Here is a 19,384-nt window from a genome sequence, read left to right as displayed (position 1 = left end):
ATTTATTTTGACCGTGTCTCCTCCCTACGCTGAGCTCCCAGTGCCCCTCTCAGGCTGTCATGATCGTTGTTCATTTGGATGCAAACTTTATGTTTCAATCCAAGTAAAGCAAACTGGGAGGAGAGAGGGGCAGACTCGGGGGCATCAGGCTAAGACTGCGTAACATAAGGTGTTGGGGCCACCGCCCAGATCCCCTCAGACCCCATATTACTGCATGCTGATGGCTTTTTTCTGCCAGCACCTGGTGGCTTTCTCTGGTGGCAGGAGTGTGTTCAACAGGTATAGGAGGCAGACTACTAGTGGTGGGGGATTATTCTCCCCTCCCCCCAAAGAGCCTTCAGCCAATTTTGAAAGGGAGTTTGTGGACAAACCCCCCCAGCTCCCTCACTCCCCATGAGAGAGACATTGAGGAGTGACCATCCGCCTGGATGGGCTGAATGACACTCAAACCCAGGTAGTTTCCCTGCACTAGGTCCTACCCTCCGTAATCCAGGCCCTCTTTGACCTCGCCCATGACGGCTCCAGCGAGATCTCCTGCCACTTCCTGGCCCATTAATTCTGAACTGCCTTCTAGCACGCACCACGCTGTTTCTCTCTTGCACGCTTGGTTCAAGCTGTTCCCTCTGTCTGAAATGATGCCCTTCCCAACATTCTTTCCTGGGTCTTACTCATGCTTCAAAGCTTAACTATGGCAATAAATACCTCATTTACAAATATTTATCAAGCATTTGCTCTGTGCAACACAGAGTTGGACAGAAGCACCTAGAAAGGGCACCCAGTCTTGACTTGGGGGATCAGAGAAAGCACCCCGTCAGAAGTGTCATCTAAGAGTCAAAAGGAAGAGTCTCAAAGGAAGAGGGATGGGCCAGATTGAGAGGGAGGGAGGGAGGAGGGTGGTACTTTTTGATGCACTAGAAATGGCCCAGAGGGCCCAGAGGTGCCAACCCAGCTTGTTCAATGGGGGAAAAAATGACCAAGGCTGGAGCTAGAGCAAAGAAAACAGAGTAGCCAGAGGAGAAGACGAAGGGGTGTGAGGGGCCAGATGACACGGGGCTGCATAAGTCACCTTAAGGGATATGGAACTTGTGCTGGTGCCAGGGGACAGCAGTGAAGAGACCCAACAGCTGCACGCTGGGCTCGTGCTCCATCCCGAGCTTACTGTTTGGGACACGTCTCATCAGTTGATTTGTCTGCTTCCCCTTGGATAGCAAATTCCTGTGTGGCAGGAAACATGTCTTCTTGCTCCTGTTTCCTTGTACCTAACACAGATCCTGCCCAGGACTGTGTAACAGGTGCCTGGAGTTGGACAGAAAGCCACCCAGGACGTGGCAGAGCCCACCGAGCCCAGACTCCTCCAGAGAAGCCTTGCCAAGGAAGGCGTGAGGCTCCTGCCCACCTCAGCACCACAGAACCCTAGTTGTTCCACACGGTACCCAGTGCCAGGAAAGAGCCGCTGTGATGCTCTACGGGCAGAATTTGATCATTGTGAACCCTGAACCAGCGGTATCTCTGGGATGGCCCCAAGAAGAAAGCCCCATGCCAGGGGCAGTGCGAGCCGTGGAGGGAGGACCTGGAGGAAGATTCTAGAATGGCAGCAGGGCTGTGGAGCCTCATGAGGAGCACGGAGGATTTGTTCTAGTGCTGGAGGAGGGGAGAAACACAGAGGTGCCTAAAGACAACACCCACAAAGACCTGACCTGGGCTGTCCGCCTGGTGGCCGGGGGCCATCGGAGGCCTTTGTGGGGACAGAGTTAGACCAGTCTGGAAGTTGGAGGCTCGCCGCTGTTTGGGTCAGGAGAGCAGAGGCTACACCAAAACGCCAGGAGGCTGGCTCCACTCCCCTTTCACCCAGGAGCTCGGCGCCTGCAGCCAGTGCCGGTTTCTGAATCCATCTCATCCTCCTTTCCAAACCACGCTCACTGAAATCACAATTTTTTTTTATGGGCCTGGCCTATAATATGCACTAAATAAATATTTATTAAATGGGTGAAGTCACTTCCTAGAATTTAGGTTGCACATGACCAGAGGCCGTCTCGCTCCCCAAGGAACACCTAATACCTCCAAGAGGACTGGCACATTGCAGGTGCTCAGGAATCGTGTATTTAATACCATTCATGATATCATTGTAAGGAATTACCGTTATTATGGCTGCAAGAGGACAGATCTTTCTCCCAAGGTCACACCACCTTAGTGGATAGATGGAGTCCGTGAGCTACATCTTCCTACTTCCAAGCAGTTGGCTTTCCTGGGCTGCGGTGCCCCCGCTGGAGAAGAGCTGAACTGCCCTGAGCCCAAGGAGATGCCTGAACTGTCCCAGGGCTGAGATCTGAGGGCTGCTGCAGGCTGAGTCAAGACCAAGGGCTTTGGATGGAGGCCCTGAGGGTCGGAGGGGAGATGGCAGCACCGTCCTTGCTAGCACCCACGCAGGCTGCGGTCCGAAACAAGAACCCAGGTAGCACTTTGCATATATGAACTCGCCAACTGTCAGTGACTGAAGGAGCGGGTGTGGGGTCAGAGTTGAAGCGAGGGGATCAGAACTGTGGGAGGGATGGGATGGCCTGGGAGGCTGAGAGTGGAGAAGAATGTCGCGCCCCAGGACTGAGCCATGGGAGGCACATGCATTCGAGGGCCGACGGAGAAATCAGAGAGGTAGATGGTAAACCAGGGAGAGCACAGTCACAGAAACTTGCAAGGAAAGTGTTCCATGCAGGAGGTCCTTGGGGAGGAGGCTGAGGACCGGCAAAGTCTGATGAACTTGGCGGAAAGAAGGAGAAGGTACGGTGTTTGACAGCCGGTGCTCCACTGGCGTGGTTCAAATCTCTACCCGGCCATTTCATGGGCTATGAGTGACTTGCACTGAGCAAGAGATTTACCTCTTAGGGCTTCAGCTTCCTGATTAATAAGTGGATGATACCTACTTATAGGGCCCATAAAAATGCCTTGCTCAGAACCCCAAAACAAGGAAAGCAGCCAATAAATGCTACGATTGTTATGTTGGTGGCAGTGTTGTTATTGCAACTGGTGACCTTTAAGGAGAAAATATCAGGCCAGTGGGGAGAAGGGAAGGGGAGGGGAAGAAGATGGGAACCAGACCGCAGGAAGTTGAGAGGCGCCAAAGAACCAGTGGGTATAGGTCACTTTGCTGAGACATTTAGAGGTGCAAGAAGTTGCGAGTCCAGAGACTGGGTGTCAGGAGGGCTAGCAGTTTCCTTAGGAGAGACAAGGCAAGTGAACGCAAACAAGCCAAAGGGACATGGAGAAACTGAAGTTATCAGATAGCGGGTGGAAGCCAGGAGCAGCTCCCGGGAGGAGGCAGAGATGGCCCCCAAGAGGAGAAGGGGAGCCCAGCCATTGCCATCCCCAGTGTTCTCTGCACCCTGGTCTGTCTTTGCTCCTTTACCAGTCTCCCCACGTAGGCCAGGGCCCAGAGGTTTTTCCCTCAGCCTCTTCCAGAGAGTGTGAGAGAAAGCAGACTCGCCTAGAAATCAAGAGGCCTGAGTTCTGGCCTGACCCTGGCCATTTATACTCAGCTGAGACCCCGTCCTTCCTGAGCCCTGCGTCCTCCTCCATAACTGAGGTGGCTGCAGTGATCTTCTCGGTGATTCTGTAACCATGCCATCACACTAAGCATTATAAAACATTTCCTCTTCTGAAGGTGTTCTCCACTCTGATGAGAAAGAAGGGAGAAGCAAGTCTTTGAGCTGAAGCTGTCACTTCCTCCCTCAGTTGGGACAATATTTCTCTCTGGCACATATTGCTAGCAGATCCAGAAACGCCATCCGTACTGGCAGATCTCGGCCGAGCCTCCTGGTGTTTTAAATAGCACATGTACTTTGCCTTGCCCTTCTGGGATGAAGCAAGAGAGAGGCAGGAGCTTTGTGCCCGGCTGAGTGTTGCTGTGGACGAGGCACTCGGCGGCTGCAAACTTCTGAATCCTCAGAAATAACAACAATTACTGTGCACACATGACACTCTCCTCCAAGGCAGCAAATACATCAGCTGCTGGTTATTTTGATACCCTGGCGGCGAAAAAGCTCTTTCGAGAAAATCTAGTACAAAAAAACATTCTTCTCCTCTACTTGTCTGCACCATTCCTTCTGCCCGCTGCCCTCTCAGCTGCTTTCCATTCCTATAAATGTAACTGGTCCAGGCCTTAAAGCCCTTCTCTCAGTGACCCAGGAGAAGGAAGTGGAAGAGGCAAGAGAAGAAACGCTGACTATGGTCTCTGTATCAAGGCCAGTCTGACCTGGAACCTACTGGAAACCAATCCAGTGTGGATGGGTTGTCTGACAGCTGCAAATGTCTCTGACTGTAGGTGGATTCAACAAGCATTTACTGAGCACCTACTGTGTGCCAAACTCTGAGCTAGGACCTGGGGAGACTGTGATACACATGGCCGGGGCCTAAAAATCCAGTTCCCATCAGAATGCGAACTCTCTGAGAACAGGTAGGTATCTCAGCCATCTCACAGCGCCTGGCAGGGACATAGTAGGCTCTCATAATTAATCTTTGGAGTATTTGTTTGTTGCTTACATGTTCTTATTTACTCAAGATCCTTTAAGTTCAGGGACAGAAACAGAGCTATACAAAGATGGAAAGGAGCTCTTATTAAACCAACATGTGCCATCAGAATATGATCAAGAATTGGGGGGGGGGGGCATCTAGCCTTACATTCTGCTTACATCATTTTTACATTTCCCTCTTACACACCACATAAAACAAACAAACAAACAAACAAAACAAAACCACAAGTCCGCCAAATCCTTTTGTCCTTCTGGGTGACGCCACAAGAACACATGCAAAGGTTCTGCATTCAACAACCAAATTTTATTCTAAAAGTTTCAACTTTATCCTTAAATTCTCAGGCAGCTATTTTGTAAGGCTTAGGGCTGGTGCTTTCAAACAAGTTTATACACGACATGATTGATGAATGAAGTTGCTCTATTGTATGGAAATTCCTTTGTTTAATTGACAATGATAAATGTCCTAATGGATAACCCTGACTTGGGTGCTATGTCTGCAGAAAGGGCCATCTATGGTGGGCCCAGTAGCTAGCACTCTCCTCCAAAGTGTGTTCACCCAACCAGTCTGTACAACTCAGAACAACTCAGAAGTGGACAAGCCCTCCCTGGGAGATGAAGCGGCCATACCAAAACTAAAGCTGACTTCCAATTCTGGGGATTTCTTCCTACCTCATCCTTCTCACAGCAGACAGAAATGGCATGAGCTTAGCTATGGGGCAAAGGTGAAAAGACAACGAAGTGGACACCTCAGGCCAATCTGTGTTATGGGAGCTGGAAATGCCTAAGAAGGGCTTCACCTCACCCAAGTGCCTCCACTGGGGGGCGGGGGTGGGGCAAAGGGCCATCCTTGGACTTAAAACAGGAACCCCTCCCTGTACCTCATTAAATCAGGGCGCCTGAATTGTGCTGCCTCATCTTCACCAACAAAGGGATTCAGTGCCCTCCCCTCCCCCTGCCCCATCCCTTCCTCCCATGTGGCACTCAGGGAAGAAGTGTAGACTGAGTTTAACACCAGAGAAAGTGGGTGTGAATTTTGAAAGACGTGTGAACCCCCAGAACATTATTATAATTAATGACGTACATTTGCTGAAAAATCTGGCTTAAGGGGTATTTCTGCTACTGTGGGGCTGAGGTGGGAAAGGGCAGGCAAGCTTCCCTGTCACGCTCTGAATCCACGGAACACAAGAAATGTTGGAGGGACCGGCCAGCCTGGAGGTCACACCTCCCTTAAAGTCTGCAGCATGCGGATAAAGAGGAATTTGGGCAGGTCCTGGGGTGGCCAAGGAGGCTTGCTGTCTGGGTCAGTTTAGAGTCACAGATCCCTTGCAAAGCTGATAAAAGCTGCTGACCCTCTACCCAGAAAAATGCACGCAATGCACACAGATGTACAGATTTACCTACAATTTCAGGGACCCCAGGAAACTTGCAGAACTTAAGTTAAGGCCCTGAGTCCAGGTCCTGACGCCTAACGCCTCTGTCCCTGGCCCCACGCCGGACTTGCCCCGGCCCAGGGGCCTTCTAGACGGTTCTGGCTCTCAGAGCCGCAGCTCTGCCTCCTATCAGAGGAGCGCCAGCACCTGAGTTTTCCAGGGCTCCCCTGGGTGCCTGCTTCTTCAGGGGTGACAGGAAGCATCCCCCGCGAAAAGTTCCCTTGGCCTTTCTCTCTAGGCTGTGAGGGGCAGCCATGCCTAAAGCACGGGAGAGGAGCGCTGGGAGGTCGGGGTGGGGGAGGTGGCGGGCGTAGGGGAGGGGGACACAGGCAGCGGTGCCCCAGAAAATCCCTGCCTGTGCTGGGCTCGCACAGTCCCTCCGACCTGTGTGGTTCCCTTTGACCTCTGGGGGTTTGAACCCTTCCCTGGCTGGGGCGACTCAGCCCTGCTGGGAGCAACTGATCGCTAATCCCCAGGACCCCCTACAGCCGGGCACCTCAGTCCAGCTCTAGCAGGTGTGGACCTGGACCCCTGGGGCGGTGCTGGGCTTGGGGAAGGCTCTGACGTGAAGGAGTCCGGGAGGAGGGGCTAAGAATTCCAGAAGCCAGCGTTAAAGCCGTTCGGAGCTCCTGCACCGCAGAGTGCGCCGGGAGCCGGAGAGGAGCGCAGCGCTGGGTGAGTCCTGCAGCCTGGAGCGGAGCCCCGAGAGGGGGCGCAGCATGGGCGGGGGTGCTGGCGGGCGGGGATGAGCTCCCGGGGAGACAGTGCATGGCTCCCAGCCTGGTAAGATCTCGGGCATCCCCGAGGATCCCACGGGCTGAGGTGCAGTGGTGCGAGGAGTGTCCCGAGTGGGCGCAGGAGTGCGGGAGCCTTGGCAGGCAAGCCGGCGAGTAGGGGGAAGCAGCGCGCTCTCTGGTCTTGAAGTTCCCTGTCTCCCCATGGCCCGAAGTCCCGGAGGCCACCCTGGCGCCTACAGTAGTCCCGCGCGGTGCCAGACACTACTAGCTCGAGTGCTAGAAAGGGACAGCGCGCAAGTGAGGGAGAGCAGATGAGCGTGGAGAGAGGGATGCGCGGGCCAGCGGGTGGGCTGCACCGCCGGGGGGGAGTGCACCACGCGCGGGGGCTGGGCTGTGCGCCTAGTCCGGAAAGTGCTACGCTGCCCCCAGGTAAGGGGACCAGCGGGGCAGGGCACGCTGAACGTGATGCCAGGAATGGAGGAAGGGTCTTCGGGGTCTTCTCCTCCTCGCTGGAGGGCTGAGAGTTCGAAGTGAAGGCCCCCGGGGCTTAATGGAGGAAGCTTGCACACCAAGAGACCTCCACGGATCCGGGTGGACCGAAGTCGCCAAGCTGGGCTACTTAGGTCACACGCCTCACCTCCAGCTGTCTGCTGCCAGTTGTGGGAGAAGCTGGCGTGGAGGGCGGAGGTGGGCAGCGCCTTAGGTCCGGGAGGCAAAGACCCAGGGTAGAAAGGACTCAGGGGTGAGGGGGCGGCACCTTTGAGCCCGCAGAAACCACAGAGGCTTCGCTCTGTTTGATTACAACTCTTCTTACTCTTCAAAAAGAAAAAGAAAAAAGAAAAGAAATCCCTGAGATTCTCATGGAAGGTGTTTTCTGCTTGAACTTTCTCTTCTCTTGTGACTTGAGCGATTGAAAAAGAGCCTGCTTGCTAGGCTGGTTTTTCCAAGTTGTTCCAGGTTGGAAGTTGTAACCGTTTGAAGGATAATTTATGGGTGTTTCATGCATTAAAGTGCATTACAGCAAAGCCCTTTGGGTGCTGTGGGTATTAAGGAAAACTTCGTGCACGTTCCCAGCTGGAAACCAAAATAGTGCTCTCCTGGGTGTCTCTGCCCTGTCAATCATCTGAGGCCAGTGGAAATCCTGGAGTAAAGGCATTTGATTAATTATCCTGGCTCCATCCGCTGGGCGTACCCACTGCCAATTCCGGGCCCCTCCTCCCCCACATGCACAGCCAGTTGCATTCTGCAAACTCAGAAATGGTGGTGGAGGGCCTACCAATAACTTTTCTCCAGGGTCTTCAGACTCTTGAAGCTGTCAGTTAAGTCTGCCAGAAGGGAATATTTCTTGCGTCGTGTTTACAGCTTCCTACCGAATGTCTGAAACTTTCTCCCTTTGCAGAGCTGCAGAGGAAAGTCTAGAAAGTCTGCATTAGACCTGCATGGGTCTCTTCTGTGGAATAAGTCATATGTCAGCTTGGGCAACCCAAATGTCAATCCATGATGGGCAGTGTTCCAGAGGTTCAGAGGGCACCCAGGACTGGCGAGTGAGTGGTCTGGGGGGCTGAAAGCTGCCCTGCTGGCACTGACTCACAGAAGAAATCACTGTTCTTCATACTTGGGTCATTGGAGGGCCCTGGGGCTAACTTCATGTGCTGCTAAACCTCTCCCCCTATCTCTCCCCAACATTTTTATGTAGGTGAAAAAACCGGCAGCCTTGAAGGGAAAACTGTTAGGAGGCACCACAAATGGGAAACTAAGGTCTCTGGGGGCACGGGGACGCGTGTTTTGAAAGAACTTTGGAAATAGTACCTCGGAGGATTTTGGAACCAGCTCTGGTGCCACACCTTCCCTGAGCCCAGGCCCACTAAGAGCATTTGGAAACTGGGTCCACTCGGGGAAGCCCTCCTAGTATTGGTGACTTTCTGTATCCTTAGCCTTTCTCAAGGAGTGAGGGTCTCCCCTTCTCCCACTGGCCACCCAGAGTACCAGAGGGAGGAGATGCTAAAGCTTCACACTCCCCTTCTCTTGTGTGGAGAAACCTGTGCCTTGGCCAGGAAGGGGGCCCCAGCTGCCGACATCAGCAGGGAGGGTAGGGCAGGGCAGGGCTGCTGCCCGAGGGAAGTTTCTCATCGTTACTGAGATTAAACGACTGAGAAAATCGCACAGCTTCACTTTTAAATCGGTGCTGAGCCAGACTGCTGCACATTCGAGGAGCGTCCAGTTGTAGTGGCAGCAGCTTTGGGACCACAGAGAAACTGCAAAGAACACATGGCTACTGTTCTTCCCTGCTCTGCATGGAGCAGGGGCCAGGCCCGGGCCCCCAGGCACACATCACTGTCACACCAGGGACTAGAGGCCCAGCCATTTGTCTTCTCCCTATAAGGCCTCATACGGACTTCGGGGTTCAGAGCAGGTAGGTCTTGGAGACCTTTGCTGGCAGCAAATACTCTTTCTGCACTCAGGAGGCCGAGGAAGGCTTGCTGAAGATTCACTTAAAATCTCTGAGCAAACAACTCATATCCCCAGAGGGTTTCTCTTTCTTTGGCCCCTCTGATCTTGCAAACCATCGGCTAAACCATCAGCCTTCAGGCTTAGCCGGTCCTGAGAAATCAACTCTGTGATGGACCAGTTTCACAGAACAGCATATAGGGCATCAGGCAAATACATGGAGATGGATGACCCTCCCCAACCCATGCCCCGCGACCTGCTTCCTGACAGTGGGAAACAGTTAAGCACCCTAACTCTAAATAGCAGTAAAACCGGGATGGCCCTAAGGCAGAAATGCAGCTGGAGAAACTGAGGGTTGGGGGTGAATGGCCTTTCTGTTGGGTGTACACAGGATTGTCACTGTTTGAGCCAAGGAGGAATAGCCTTCAGCCACAGAGTTTGGCCAAGACCAGAATCATGAAATCTTACAATAAAGAAGAGTTTCTCAGGCTTTGTGATGTTTTCATGATTCCTCCGTGGGCTACTTGATATGTTTTTGAGGCATCTCCATGGACTGTTGGCCTCAGACTATGACACAGTCAGAATCAGATTGAAAAGTTACGATGATCTCTTGATATTTTTCTCCAGTATTTTGGGTAAACTTCCGATGGTAGTTTCCTGAGTTCTGAGACAGGAGGGAAAGTGGCTTTGTGACCTTAAGCAAGTCATTAAACTCGGGTTTCATTTTCCTAATCTACAGGACAAGTGCATTGAATTAATAATGTTTCTTAATGGGGCTACTGGCAGTTGGGGACAATTCTTGGTGAAGTATGACCTATTTACGTAATGCAGGATGTTTAGTATCTCCTCCTTGCCTACTAAATGCCAGACGTCATGGTGACAACCAAAAATCCCCCCAACACCATTTTTGGCTAACTGTTTATTAAAAGGATAATACTGTTTCCCGGTGAGAACTCCCTTGGAAATCACCAGTAAGGCCCTTTCTTCCAGGCCCTAATGGGGGGGGGGGGCCTCTATTTAATCACTGAGTTGGGCTTCAGAAGGCCAGCCCTGGGCTTGACCTTTAAGAACCAGCGTTTCAGACTCTAGGAAGCCATTGATGGGACCTTCAGTGCTGTGGTCCCAGCAGGTGTCATGCTTTGTCTTTTCTCAATGGAGTGTGACTACCAATGACACACATGAAAAGGAAACCAGAATGAGTGGGGGAAAGGGACAGGTGGTATTAGAGCATGGCAGCTTCCTTCTGGGCCATATGTTATTAAAAACACAGGCAGGTTGCTTGCCCTAGGTGTCCACAGCACTGGGGGGAGATCCCTCCCTCCTATACTAAATGGATCACACTCTGACACCAGGAGGTCCCTTCCCTGAATGAGAGAACAAGGAAGTAGAACCCTTCCCAGCACTGACAGCACTTAATACAACATGGGTACATGTTGGTATCAAATTAATACAACTGTGCCAAGCTGTGAGAATAATGTGACACTTGATTGAAAACAAAATAGGCTAGCAATGCTACCCTGAAGGGTTGGTACTTGTAGTAGCAGTGGGTTTATTCTCAAGGAGAACAGCTCATGTCATCTTTACCTTTGCCCCAAGGTCTCACTGCAGGACGAAAAAGAGAACCGTTTGGGTATTCATAGTGCAAAGGGCTAAAATGAGTATCTTTGGGGGGGGGGGCTATTATAGGAACACCTACTTGCTACTTACCCCCAAGTAGAGAGAAAATTACCGAAGCAGGAGGGCTGGTAGAGTTTGGAGTTGATTTCTGATGAGGCAGGAAAAAAAAAAAGACCAGGAGACCTAAGGAGATCTCTCTGAGGTTGAGACGAGTCTGATAACACAATCTGTCAGGTGGGATGAGCAAACGCTTTTTGAATGGCCCAAGAGTTTGGCCAACCTCTTCCACTTGTGGAAAACCTTTTTATTAGCAGTATTAGTCAGAGCCAGTTTGCAAGACCAGAGGAGTTTCCCTGAAAATTCACCACCAGGCTCAGCAGATGGAGATGTTTTGGCACCGCCTGTGGTGGCTTTTGCAGGGGGAGAGCCCTGCAGATGGAGGGATCTCGTCTGAAGTTGGTGGGAATGAGCAGCCCAAGCTTCCCACCAAAGCCGTTCCACGTAGAGGGCCGTTACAATCCACTACTGCTGAACACTTTCCCAGGAACCACAGAGCATTTGCTATTTGCAACAGACGGGCTGATTTTCCCATTTTCTTTGACTCTTCCGTCAGTAGCCAGGGTTCGTTATATATATCATCTATCGGCTTGCTGCGTGCTGTTCCAGAGTGAGCCCAGGAAGGACCACCCAGTGGAAGCCATGATGAGAGCTCAGCTCAGGTTGGGGGTGCAGGGAGGTCTTGTCTCAGCCCCTCATTGCTGTGGATCTGAGATGTAGTTACAGCAACTTGCAAGCCTCACTTGCTCAGCCTGGTGAGACGCCATCCCATGTTTGGACCCGAGGAGACCTGGCTCGGAGGTGAACACACTGGGGCACCGTCTCATCTCCGTCAACAACCTTGTGACGAACCCCCACGGTGTGGGGGAGATGCCAAGAGAGGCAGACCCCCTTGGCACTGTGATTTTGAAGGGAGGGACAGTCATGCTGGGCTCCAGCTGCCTGAAGGATGCTGGACTAGGTAAGCAGAGAGGAAGGAGATGCAGGAGGGCATCTCCTGTACCCGTTCTTCCGTAAAAAAGAGAGAACAGTAGTATCTCCTCTGCTGGGCTGTGGTGCACAGTAAGTGGTATGATGTAGGACGAACACAGCACACAGTAGGCACTTCACAGACATGATGAGTTCCTTTCCCTCATGTTCTCGCCCAGTGGGGCTGATCTGAGAGGGTCCTCTCTTCATGCTTTCCCACTTCAGATCAGACAATATCATCTCTGTATTTTTTTTTATGTCTATATTTTGACCTTCTGTAATTAACATTCTCATGTTGACAGACTTTTAACCAATCTCTTCTCGTCTGAATTTTCTTTGCCTCATCACATCCTGGTAAAAAGAGAGTCGTGGAGATCCGCCTATAATTTTCTTTCAGAGGCAAACTTCTCCTCAGACTTTTATTTTAGAAATGTTATGCAATGCTCTCTAAATAAGGCATTTCTTGAGAATGGCCATTTGTACCGGCAGCTTTCAGAGTGTTTTGGTCCCTTGCCCCACGTAAGGACTCCTCCTCCTCCAATAATTGGTGTCTTTAGGGTTTCTTGTATCTGATGAAGTTTACAAGAGAAGAGAGAAGGAGGCTGTGAATTTTTCTGTGGTAGCAGGGCGCCCGGAGAATCAGGGGCTGAGCAGCTGTGGCTGAATTGAATGTAACCTGTGGTTAAAGTGGGGACAGTCCCTACCCCACTGGCTACCAGGCCACTGAACTGATTTTCCTTCTCCCAATTAGCATCTTTATTAATATGCTAACTAGGGGACTGAGTACTATGGGAGAATCGTTATAAATATAAATCATGACCCTGCCCAAGGAGTTTGCTCAAGTGCCAAGATGAAAATGGCGTTAGAGGCTCATCCGATAATGAGAATGAGATGAGGCCATGGGCTGGGGGGGGTCTGTGGTGAACTACAGTGGACTGGCCCCATCGAAAGGGACAGGCCATGTGCTGCTTTGCAGGGTTGTAGGTCCAACTTTTCAAGAAAAGGCAAAACTTTGCATTTGGATGTATAATTTCTTCACTTTCAAAACATGCGTGCAGACCAAACAAAACTCTGTCAGCAGGCTGTTTTACCTTCTCATCTCGATGAACACACGTGGAGCCATTGAGAGCAGTATCAGAAGGGCTAGAAAGGGACAAAGTGCTAGAACTACAAGAAGGGAGAGGACTGAATGATGTGGTACTCTCCGGGGAGGCTTCCTGGAGGAAGGGACGTCCTTTGGGCTGGTAGATTATCTAGAAGAAGCCCTGTCACAAAATCAGACTAGCTTCAGATCGAAGCTCCGCCTCTTATCTGTTCTAGGACAACATTCTTTAATCCCTCTAAGTCTCAGTTTCCTTATCTGTAAAAGGGAATCATAATGCCAGAGGGCAGCTGTGAGGATAAGGGAGGATGCTGGAACACCCTTACTTTGCTTGGCGTGTGCCAAGTGCCTGGTAAGCCTGAGCTCTGCTCCCAATGCTGGAGTGGGTGGGGTTTAGCGGCCCTGTGGGTTTTATGAATGAAGGGGCAGAGGCTAGGAAGGGTCCCTCACTGAGCTTCGAAGAAAGTTGCTTTACAAGAACTTAGGTCTCAATTGCTTTTGTTCTCTTTTATTTTTTATTAAATGTATTGGGGTAACATTGGTTAGTAAAATTATATAGGTTTCAAATGTACAGTTCTGTAATACATCATCGATCTATTGCATTGTGTGTTCACCACCCAGAGTCAGTTCTCCTTCCATCACCATATATTTGACCCCCTTTTCCCTCTTCTATTACTCCCCTCCCGCTCAATGGCTTTTTTCCTGCCCCAGGAAAAGGACAGAAGATGTAGGTTATGTTTCTCCTCTCCTGCCCTCTTCCTGCTTCTCTCCAAGGCCTGCGTCCATGTGCCCACTTGTCAGAATCCCACCCTTTAAAAAATCTGACGTGGGCCACAGCAGAAAAACAGCTCTGCTCCGTCAGAAGGAAAAGTACTCCGGGAGGCTGTATAGACACGCACGGCAAATATTTAAGGAATTCTTAGGAATAAAAAAAAAAAGAAAGAAAGAAAGAAAGAAAAATTGTAAATCTGGATTTTTGCATGAGGCCATCACTAGGACATGTTTTCTCAATTAGTGAGCGCATGGCTTGCGATGAAGTCACCTCGTCGGCGGCTCACCAGGGCTGACTCGCGCTGAGCCACCTGATTTGGACTTCACTTTCCATGACCTAAATCTGATTCAACCAACCCTGTCACTGCCCCTAGCTATTGAAACGAAATCATACCCCAAATCCCAAACCAGGGTGGAGACAGACACACGCCCCGGCAAAGCAATCTGATTTCAGATCCTGAGTGTACACATCCCAAATCGAAAAAGACAACCCTACTTTTGATGGTGGAGCGATTAAGTGCCCACAACCCCTTGTATTTTTCTCTTCCTGTGGCATTTATTGTTAGATGGTGACTGTGCATTGCCCGGTCAGAGCAGACAAGACCTTTAGGTTCTGAAAACAGAGAAAATCATTGCCTTCGTGAAAGGATGAATCAACTGCCTAAAATATTACTGGTCGGTGCCTGAGAGCAGCGATTATGCTTTCTGGATGGTTTCCTGGGCTGACTCTTTTCCAAACGAACGGCTTTGTCAGATATTTGTAATTTCTGAAATATTTGATTAACGGTGGCCCCTCACCAGAGGGATGGTCCAGAGTACATAATTAGCAGCATGCCTCAGAAGCAAAGCTTCTGCCCAGCATCCAACAAGATCAAGCAGGACGTTGCAAGCATTTCTCATATCGACAGCCATAGACTAAAGGAAAGGAAAATGTTTTGCAAAGTACAGATCAGATTGAGACCCATTACGAAAATGTGAGCTGAATTTACTGCTACAACTCTCTCTCTCGCTCTGTCTCTCTCTCTCTCTCTTCCTCCCTCCCTTCCTCCTTTTTAAAAGGAAAGAGAGTAAAGGTGTTTTTTTTTCTTTTAAATCAATGTACCAAGAGAAAGTATTCATGAAACTTCTGATTTAGTTATATACGTTTCCACATATACATGTGCAAACTGGATCATGATGGAAAATGTATTTTTTCACTGTGAGTCATGGTTTAAAAAGCTTAACAACTACTGGTATAGATGACAGCATGGTTTAGAGACGGACATAGCTCTGAAGACAGACAAACTTGGGGTGAAATGCCAGCTCTGTGATTCCTCGTTGTATGATCTTGGGTGACTTAAGCTCTCTTAGTTTCAATGTCCTCATCGATAAGGTCAGATTGATCACCCCCTCGAGGGACTGTTGTGACAAAGACGTACAAAGTGCCTGGTACTCAGCCTGCCACCTAGGAGGCCCTCAGCAAGTGAGAGCTAATATCATCATCTGTCTTCCCCTTCTTCCTCCTCTCCCGCTCCTTTCCTTTCTTCTCCTCTTTTTCTATCTTCTTCTTTGAGACTCCTCAACCTCATCAGAACTATGACTTCCCTAAATGTTTTCATCCCTGAGGTTTGCTGTTTCTCTGGCAAAAACCCAGCAAAGAAACACAACAATCCCATCTTGTCTTTGTTCCCACCTTCTGTCCCATCTTTCTCCCACTTCATGCTTGCAGAACCAGCTTTCTGTGATTCTGTCCTCCGGACACGACCATGACAGCAGGTGTCCAAGGGGCACAAGACATCCTTGTCCTGTCACTGGGAACCATCACAGGGGTATCGCTGCCCTTCTGGCGTTGTGAGCAGGGGAAATGCTTTGGTCCTCGTCGGGGGCGGTTGCTCTGGAACGAGCTTCTGTTCCCACAAATCACATCCTTTCCCCTCCATATATTTTTATAAGGACAACAGGGCTAAGATACCATTAAAATGTTGACATTGTCAAATTCTTAAGAAGCCCTGCCTGGAGGAGGGAGCCTAACATTTTCTCATGAGCGAGGCTGCCAGGCTGCCCCGAGGCAGAGGATTTAAGTTTTTCCCCTGGTAGAAACAGCTTAAAGGCTCCCAATGTGGAACTGGAGCTGACACCTTCAGGGAAACCAAACCCTCATCCTGACTCCAGCCCTCAACCCAGCCCGCAATCTGTCAATGACTCCAGACCTTTCTTCCCTTCCCAGCGGAGGAGGGTATGTGAGTGACCCACACCAAGATTCTACTCTGGAGCCACAAAGGTGACGTGTCCTAATTTTCTTGAGAGCCTAGCTAATGCGGCCCCTGAGGACAGATCGACAGTGACAAACTGCCTGCCTCTCTTTTCACGAGGAAGCTTCCCCTTTTCCCCTTTTCTGTATTTCCCATGCTCCCCTGGGGCTCATTCCAACTCTCTGCCCTCCCTCTGGGCTCCGTTTTCACCACTGAGACTCAAAAAGGATTATTAGTGACATCTCCTCAAATGCAGAGTTCCTGTCAAGACCAAAGATTTAACGCTCCTCTCTAGGCAGTTAAGACATCTCTATTTTGAGGTTGCCAGGCAGAGGGGCAGAAGGGGAGAACATGGACTTGGTTCCAGGATAATTTTCATCTCTCTAAGTGTCCTTCTCTCCTCCCCACCACTCATGCTATCATTCCCTGTAAAATTAATGTCACCAGGCCAGTTGCACATTTTAAATAGCATTTATAACAGAAGAGAGACATTTGTCACATCATACCCAGCCTCTTCTCACCCAGGCAGGTGGACTAGGTTGAGCAAAGCAGGGCAGCCAAGAGGCTGTCTAAATTCATCGCTGATGCACCTGGGTTTTTTTTGTGGGGTTTTTTTGTCTGTTTGTTTTGTTTTGTTTTTAAGGACAAAGCAAATGCTGACTTACTTTTTCTGGGCCCAGAAGGAAAACTAAAAAGGCATTTTTCTACCCTGTATGAGACGTGCAGTGACAAATGGAATCAATTGTCCCAGGACATGACACACCACCAAGAATGTTTCCTAGGCATGAAATGATTACCTTTCTTTTCATCTGGGTTCAAGAGGGTTGTGTTTGTTCTTTGATGGAGAAAGTGTGAACACTTAGAAATGTTTTCCTTTTCCTTTTTGACGAAGTCAGACACCAAAACCTGACTCCAGATTTCATGGCCATGTGTCAGCATCTCTGTATCTTGGAAATGAAAGACAATATTTTGGGGGTGGGGCTTTTCATTAAGCTTTGTTCTTTTGCATTTTTCTAAAAAAAAAAAGATTGGGACATATCAGACACCGGAGGGCTTCATAAAGCAACAAATGTGTTTCAAAGCACCTTTTTCTTTTTCAAGTACCCTATGATTAAGAAAAGAAGTAATTTAAAAATGTTTAAATATCCACCTTCTAGTCATTTCAACTTCTTAAATGATTATGGACAGACTTCAGACTGGCAATACTTGTACTTGGGGAAATTCCACGAACCTTATTTATGAAGTTTATTTATTTTATGGATTGGGAAAGTGGTTATGTAAGAAAAAAAATCATGGTTAAGTCAGGTAGAGATTATTTATTTCAACTCAGTAATGCTGCAGTTCAGGACACCGGGGATTTATTCCTGGCTCAGCCTTCTCCTAGCTGTGTAACATGGCCAAATCACAGAACGTCTCTGAGCCTCTGTTACTTAATCTGTAAAATGAGAATAATATCGCCCCTATGTACTGGAAAGGGCTATTGCATTGAATATGGTTGCCAGCTGGGGAAACAGTTTGGCTGTAGGTGTGAGAGGTAAGATGTGAGAGCCCCAGACACGGAGTGTCAGACTGCAGGTACCAGTGCCAGCTGTGCTTTTGGTGGGTGAGGGACCGCGACAGCCGCTTCCCTACATGAGCTATCCTCGCTCCCACCTGTCCATCCCACGCAGGAGCAGATGTGAAAGCACTTCACCTAAGCCTGGGCAGAAATGAGCAGCTCCCGCCATGGTGGGAACGGAAGCCTGGGCCAGGCATTCAAGGGGCCCCTGTGAGGCAGAAGCCAAAGGCTAAAAGCATGAAAGTGGAATCAGACTCTCCAAGGCCCAGGAATGGGGCTGACAACACGTGAATAGGACGAGCAGCACTTATTTCTTAGTGTCAGGATTAAACGAGGTGACTTCTGCTACGTCATTGGGTTGTTCAGAACTGGGGTTTGGAATGGTCATTGACATAGAACACAAATGAATGCCTCAGGCGCTCCCCGACTAACTGGGGACTGGCTGAGGCTGGTCTAAAGCGGATGGAGTTACAGGACCAGCTTTCCTGATGTCCTTTCTTTGTCTTGGGCCTCTTCCTCTGCCTCTTTTGCCAGCCTCTTCTCCTGACCTCTAAATATGGGAGCGCCCTGGGGCTCAGTCCAACTTCCTTGCTTTTCTGTGTCACTGTCTTTGTAGGTGATCTCACGCTCCCCAGGCATTAAATATGATCTATGACTTCTGAATGTCTACTTCCGATGTGGACCTCTCGCCTGGGCTCCAGGCTCTTATATTGTACTGCCACGTCCACTTGGATAGCTAAGGGACACGTCAAATTTAGAATTTTTGACCCCCAAACTTCGTGCTCTTCTTTGAGTCTCACTGTAGTCACCCCTTCCCATTTTAGTGAACGACACCATTCTTCGCACGTTGGTCAGACCCCAAATCTAGAAAGCATCCTGATTCTGCCTCCCTCTTCACCTTTCATATTTAATTCACCAGCAAGGCCTACTAGCTTGAAACTGAATTCTGAATCTAACCACGTCTCACCATCTCACTACACGTCTTCGTCCAAACCACTATCCCCTCTCACCCAGACAACTACAGGAACTTCCTCACGGGCCTCCCTGCCTCCACTCTTGTTTTCTTACAGCCTTTTAACCCAACAGTCAGAGTGCCCTTTAAAAAATGTAAATCATGCCACGTTACTTCCCAGTTCCCAACCCTCCGTTACATGTAGAATAAAATCCATACTCTTTCCATGGCCTGGTTTCAGTGGTTCTTAACTGGGAGTGATTTTTCTCCCAGGGGACATTTGGCGATGCCTGGAGACATTGTTAATTGTCACAAGTGTGTGTGTGTGTTGTGTGTGTGGGGTGATACTGGCAGCTAGTGAGTAGGTGCTAAGGGTGAAGCTAAGCGTTCCACAATGCACAGAACAGCCCCCCACAACAGAATTATCTGGCCCAAAATGGCAACAGGATTGAGGTGGAGAAGCCCTGACTTCATAGGATCTGACGCTGACTCTCTTTCCAACATGCTGTCATTCCTTGTCTGCTATGTGGCAGCCACACTGAATTTCTTGCTATGTCTTCAACACATTGATCTCAGGGCCTTTGCACTTGCTGTTTCCTCTGTTTGGGACACTCTGACCCACAGATCTTCTTCACATAGTTAGCCTTTGTTCATCACTTAGGTCCGTTCAGGTGATACCTTCATTTAAAATATCTATCCTGACCCCCACCAAACCCTGCCACCAGTAGGCTCTATTCCCTAGCCAAAGGTATTTCATAATATTTCATTCTATTATTTGTTTTCTTGTTAATTATCTCTCGCTTCCATAGGCATGTAAGAATGAGGGCAGGAACTTTTGTGCCCATCAAGTGCTTTATCACATAATAGGAGCTCAAGGAGTGTTGGTTGAATGGATGGATAGTTCATAAGTGTGGCACAGACATGTATACTACAGAAGGTTAGGAAAGGAGATCAGTGGGAGGCAGCACTTTGGGGAAGGCTTCCTGGAG

At 49.6% G+C, this 19,384-nt stretch overlaps 1 protein-coding gene across 1 annotated transcript in view; it reads left to right on the top strand.

Annotated features, from left to right (window-relative positions):
* The first annotated feature begins 6,568 nt into the window (after nucleotides 1-6,568).
* NGF (nerve growth factor) overlaps nucleotides 6,569-19,384 on the top strand; it is a 51,750-nt gene continuing 38,934 nt past the window's right edge. Inside the window, exon 1 of the mRNA XM_019730556.2 lies at nucleotides 6,569-6,628. The gene's annotated coding sequence lies outside the window, so the exon portion shown is untranslated. The remainder of the gene's footprint in view (nucleotides 6,629-19,384) is intronic.

Source organism: Rhinolophus sinicus, linkage group LG14 (assembly GCF_036562045.2).
Source record: "Rhinolophus sinicus isolate RSC01 linkage group LG14, ASM3656204v1, whole genome shotgun sequence".
Lineage (NCBI taxonomy): Eukaryota > Metazoa > Chordata > Mammalia > Chiroptera > Rhinolophidae > Rhinolophus > Rhinolophus sinicus.
Note: the sequence above shows the minus strand (reverse complement) of the source record. Positions and strands in the feature narration are given on the sequence as shown.